General features: G+C 51.4%; 1 protein-coding gene across 7 annotated transcripts in view; it reads right to left on the minus strand.

Annotated features, from left to right (window-relative positions):
• The window catches only part of BMAL1 (basic helix-loop-helix ARNT like 1), a 50,815-nt gene extending 45,469 nt beyond the window's left edge, over window positions 1-5,346 (minus strand). For 5 of the 7 annotated variants that reach the window (XM_058027168.1, XM_058027171.1, XM_058027170.1 and 2 more), the window contains exon 1: window positions 5,293-5,346. The gene's annotated coding sequence lies outside the window, so the exon portion shown is untranslated. The other 2 variants (XM_058027165.1, XM_058027164.1) reach the window with 2 other exon arrangements.
• Window positions 5,347-6,000: the final 654 nt, after the last annotated feature.

The raw sequence follows: 6,000 nt of genomic DNA on the forward strand, positions 1-6,000 counted from the left end.
TAATTTCATCAATAAAAAAGCCAATTTGCAAATGCCAAGATTATATGAAATGCCTTGGCAACAACACATTGGGAAAGGAAACAGGAATAAATGGGCCTCCTGTCTCTTGGTCAACAATTCTAGAACTTCAAACTGGAAACTGCAACCTGCTCAAGACCAGGTTAAAAAAATATAAACCTCCAAAACAAACATCTGATTTTTTTTTTTTTGCAATCTATTCTAGACCACAGATTCTATCCCTGAAAAATGACAAGGTCATTCAAGTCTGTGGGCAAAATAAATATTATTTTCCAAGGTTATATATAAAAACTAATAAGCCAAAGTGCAGCAGAAAGCCCAAAACTCAAGGAGATTTAAAATACAATTATCAGAAATCCTTGAATGAAAGATAAAAATATCAGTAGCACGCAAACCAAAGCCAACTTGCTGCCACTCTCAAAGACTACAATGCATCTGCACAACATAAAGGATGAAAGTTTTGATATTTTAATAGATCATTTTGCTTCAAATTGGAACTGAACTCGTAAATTGTGTAATGCTCCAAGAAAAAATGCACAGATGACAAAGAAATCCATTCACAACAAGTTAAGGAAAAGAAAACCCAACGAAACCAGTTCAAGGAAACTATAAAATAACAGCTTTGAAGACACAAAAAACATTCTTACAAAGGAAAAAAACAAAGGAAAAAAGTTTAAAAAAAAGTTTCTTAGCTTTATTTTTTCCTGTTTTTTCTAGGAAGTAACTTTTCCTTCTCACTTCACCTGATAAATATTCTGCAGTACAGTATTATTGAAAAATTTCTACCAGTCTTCTTGATTTTGTCCATTTTGGTCAGGCAAATTATAAAAGGTAAAGGCACTTTAAGGAAGTTTCCAAGATAAAAAGAACTTGAGATCAAGAATAATAGTGATTTCTGAGCTCTCTGGTTATTTCATTCACCCTTGAAATCCTGCATCAATCCCAAATGGATAATAAACATTTTAGAGTTTTCTGAGTAGCCCTGTATCAGGAATACATCCAATCTTTTAAATACATGGATTCCATTCACTTATTTTTCAGCTGACACAGAAAGGAATTAAGGCAAAGGACTGCAACTGAAGGAGCACCTCAGAATTGCTATAAAGCACCTCCCTAGGAAAGTGATTTCAGAGACATGGTGCCAAAAGATGCTGCCTAGGAATCACCAACACCCTTCCCAGTGCTACACAACTGCCCATGGGAGGATTTCCATGCCAGCCACACTGCTCAGGGTTCAGCAATGTGCCTGCTGCACTGACCTGCCCTGTACCTCTGGAAAACAGAGCCCACCAACATCTGCAAGGAAATCCCACCCAAAGCCACCCCAAACGCAAGGAAATCCCACCCAAAGCCACCCCAAACACAAGGAAATCCCACCCAAAGCACCCCAAACACAAGGAAATCCCACCCAAAGCACCCCAAACACAAGGAAATCCCACCCAAAGCACCCCAAACACTCCAACCATCAGCCCCAGCTGCCTGGACTCATGGTTGGGTCCCCTGAAAGCCAGCAGGGAAGGTCAGCACCCTGGGCCCCAGGAGAGTGGCTGGAGAGCTCTCCCCTCCCAATGCTGCCAAGGAGATCTCCTGCTCTCTGAGAGCCTCCTGGCACCATTCCTGCACAGGCCAGCCTAGGAAACTCCAGCACAGCTCCAGCAAGCTCCTCTGGCATCAGCAGCTGACCCACAAGTGCATCTGACACAGCACACATTGAATAACAGCTTCTCAAATGGCAGCAGACTGAAAAGGTTACAAATTCTCCATGTGCTGCCTAAGAAATATCTTTTTGCAAGTGACCTGAACAGAGAGTGAAGAAAGACAAACCTTGCAGGCATGGCTCCTCAAACAATCCTGTACTTTTCTCATGAAGAACCCACTATCAGGCAGCTCTTGAATCAAATTAAACCATAAACCAGGAACTTGAGCATCAGCTAAAATAAATTTGAAATAATACCAAACACAACAGAAACTATCAATCTTCTTTGGGGCAGAGACTGAAATGTCAGACTATTTTTTTAGGTAATTAATATTCCAGACTAACAAAGCCTGGAGATGCTGTTTTGATCTGTATTCTTCTGCAGAATGGATTAAAAAAGAAATTCCATTTCTCAACATCTGGTGAAAGATCAGGTTTCCAAGGAGATGAAGTCTGGGCCTTGGATAAGTAGCCTTACTGCACATTTCCAACAAATTAGGTTAAAAAGGCAGGTGCCATATGCATTTAATGGCAGTGAGTTACCTTGATACCCAGCCCATTCCATGTAACAGACATCACAGCTTATCTGACAAGGTTCAGAGCCATTAAATACAAATAAAACTAATTGCATAATCACAACTGAGATTTCTTCCTCACACAAAAAAAACCCTCAAAACTTAAACAGGCTTTCTAAATAACCCAATACACCAACTCTTAGAGAGAAAAGCCTTCTGATTTTTTTAGTGCAGAATTTTTCTGCTTCAATGTCTTGACTTTCAACCATCTAACACCTGAGCACCAGATTGCAATTTCTGTGAGTTCAGAAGCAGAAATGTTCAATAACCAAATTTCAAAAGTTGGTAACTGAGTTCCAGTCAGCATCATCCAGTCAGCGACTGCATTTATCAAAATCAATTATTTCACGCTGAAGCTCTCAAAATATGATGACAGCCAAAAATTAAAGTTTCAAAACATGTTTACTGTATCAAAGTAAATAGAGAAAGCTTAAATATTGCATTCTGTAAACTTAGAGAGAACCAAAAAGCCACACAAGATTAAAAATATGTAGTTATTTTGGGCTTCTCTTTGCAGTCATTTGCACATGATATGCCTTTTTACAGCTTTTACTGAAGACAACTAACTTCAGAGAACTTCCTGACACTTGGGGATACAAGCAGCTGCCTTTTGCTACTTTTCTTCCCTTTTTTAGAAATAGAAAACTGAGGGTAAAGGTTAAGAATGAAAAGCATGCAGGTTACAGAACTGAAAGTCACTACAGGATGCACCAAATTTACTTTGTTTCACTTAACAATGATGTATTCCTTCAGGTTTTCCTGTAGCTTCTGTCAAAATATAACAACACAGGCAACGGCCCTGTGCTGAAAACAGCTTCAAATGTTACATTTGAGCATGGGAACAGCGCTTCTGTACTCATGCAAACAAAATAACCTGCAGGTCTCCTGGGATTTCAATTACCAATTATTATCAATTCCCTTGGAAAACCTGCCTTCCTCACCTGAAGCTCTCACAGTCTCAGCTTTGCCATCAGTCCTGCACATCCTCAAAGGACTCTGTGCAACTCTAAGCTCCACCAAACAAACGCAATGAATGCTCTCTGCTCTCACCCCTGCTTGCCCAAAAGAACCCTTGAGAGCAGGAGAAAAACAAATCTCCTTTAAAGCCCCCCTACAAACATCACCTTCCTAACACATCCCTAGCAAGGCTCCCCAAGAGGAGCACGTGGTGACAGGGACGTGGCAGCAGCCCCCAATTCCAGCTCTGGCTTGGTGGAACCCCAGCTCCAGCCACCTAACCAAGCAGCTTTCCTCATGTTCTCACTTGTCTGCTCTCCCAAGGAACTTCTTTTACAGAGCTTGATCCTCCACAGCTGGCATCCAAAGAGACAGTGGAAATGCACGGTGTGGAAGAGGATATGGGATAAAACAGCATAAAACCCCAATGGAATGCTGTGGCTGTAGATTATTTTACACACTCAATTTCTACAAGAAGGGGTAAAAGCCCAGGAATGGTCATGAGAAGCACAAAGCCACAGAAGTCAGGAGGAGTAAAGCCTTTCTCCTTAATAAGCAGCTGTGGTTTAGAGTAACCAGAGAGAGGTCTGGAGTTCCTGATGCTTCAAAGAGCTATTTACATTTGCATATTCCTGCAGGATACAAAACATACATTATGGAGAGGGCAGAGTTTAACCTCAGCCCTCTGCAAGAACGTTTAAGGAGACAGTTAGCTGGAATTAATACTTAATTGGAACTAACACTCTTTCTTTTCTCCCTTACAGACTTAGCTGCAGCCTGTGTATTATCAGTCACTCACATTTAAAAAGCCCTTTTGATAAAAGAAGATATAAACAGGCAGGATAGGTACTTTTAATATGAGTATGTTAAAAAAGAAACATAGTATTTTGAATGTTGAAGTTCTAGAATTAAAAAAAAAAAATCTACTTAAAGACTGAATTTTGTGAGATTAGATCACACTCTGCAGCTGACCCTTTCTACCTTACGCATTAAGGAAATACTTTAAAATTCCAGTAGGTATACTTGCTTCCAAGGCAAGAAAACACACCCACTTGTTCCTTCACCCTTGTTTTTCAAGCACGAAAACCTTCCCAAAACTGTTATCACCGAGGCACTGGAGTAACAGAGACCTCAGCAATTCCCAACGCAAAGTGATTCCCTTGCCTCCCCCAAGCGCAAAACGCTGCTCTCGGGAAGCCGCCCCGGTGTTCCGTTCCCTGCCGGAGGACACCCTTCCTTCCCTTGCGGCAGGCAGGGCGCACAGGTGTGCCCGGGATCGCCGGGAACAGCCCCGGGATGCTCCGTGCGGCCCCGGGCCGCCACCTGCCCGCAGCCGGGACGGGCCAGGGCGCCGCAGCAACGGGGAATTCCCGAGCACCGCCATCCTCCCGCCTTCCACACGGGGCCTCCCCATCCCGGAGCGGCGGCGGAGACCCCGCGGCCCGCTGGGCAGGCCCGGGAAGGGGCTCCGTGCCCTCCGTGAGGCGGCCCGAGCCTCGCACCGGGGAGGGGGCACAGCCCGGCACGCCCCCCCAGCGCCCCGACCGCCCCTGCCCGAGCGGGACCCCGGCCCGGCTCTGCCCTCCGCGAGTGCGGGCCCCGGGCCCGCCCGCCAGCCCCGTCCCCCCGGTGCCGCCACCCCGCCGGGCCAGCCGCCCCGGGGCCGCTCCGTAACGGGGCCCCCGCCGCGGTCCCGGCCCCCGGAGACACAGCCCGGCACGGCCGCCGGGGGTCCCAGCGCCGCCATCCCCCGGGCCGGGTCCCCCCGCGCCGCCCCCGGCCCCTCCCGGGACTCCCGCGGCCCCCGGGGGCGGCGGCTCCGCCGGGGCCGCGCTGCCCCCGCCCCCCCCCGCGGCCCCCGGCGCCCCCCGCCCGCCGCCCCTGGCGCTCACCGCGGCTCCGCGCGCCCCTCGCCGCGCCGCGCCCGGCCGAAGGGAGGGCGGGCGGGGGTCGCGGCCCCCCGGCAGCGCCGCACGCCCGGCGCAGGCAGCCCCCGTCCCTGACCTACTTTCCGCCTGGCTTGCCACCCGACGGCGCACCACTAACCTACTTTCCAGCCAATGGCACCCTCCCCCGGCCCCGCACCGGACGCGCCCGCCCGCCAACGGCAGAGCGGCTCGGCGCCCGCCTCGCCCAATGGGCGGCCGCCGAGCGGGCAACGCCCGCCCCCCCGAGCGCCGGCAAATCCCCGGGCGGCCCCGCGGCCCCGGCCAATGGGGAGCGCGGCTCTGGGCCCTGGTCCCGCCCCCCGGCCGGGGGCGGGGCTGAGGGGCGGCGGGGGGGCGCCGCCGGGACCCGGATGTGGCGGTGGCGGCCGGGTCGGCGAGGGTTCGGGGCGAGTGTGCCCGGGGCGGCGGGGAGGGCTCGGCCTGGCCCGCGCTGCTTGCCCCGGCGGCGCCGCCCGTCCTCTGCCCGCCCCTCCGCAGGGGCTCGCCCGTGCCGCTGCGTCACCGCCGCGTGACGTCAGCCGCGACCGTGACGTCACGCGCCGAGGTGTGAAGGTCATGGCGGCGCTGCCCCAGCGTGGCCGCCGTGCCCGCGCCTCCGCTCCCTCCTTCCCTCGGCGGTGGAACATGGCCCGGACACCGGCCCGGTGCCTCGGGGAGCGGTGCCGTGCTGGGACTCGCCGGCCCCCGAGCCGCCCTGCCTGAGTGTGGCCATGGGGCCCTTCAGCCCAGCCGCCGGTCCCCGGTGCTGCCGAGCCCCGCCTGGGGTGTGCGGGGTCACAGCACCCTGCCGGGGCGCCGTGCTGCG

Source organism: Melospiza georgiana, chromosome 6 (genome assembly GCF_028018845.1).
Source record: "Melospiza georgiana isolate bMelGeo1 chromosome 6, bMelGeo1.pri, whole genome shotgun sequence".
NCBI lineage: Eukaryota > Metazoa > Chordata > Aves > Passeriformes > Passerellidae > Melospiza > Melospiza georgiana.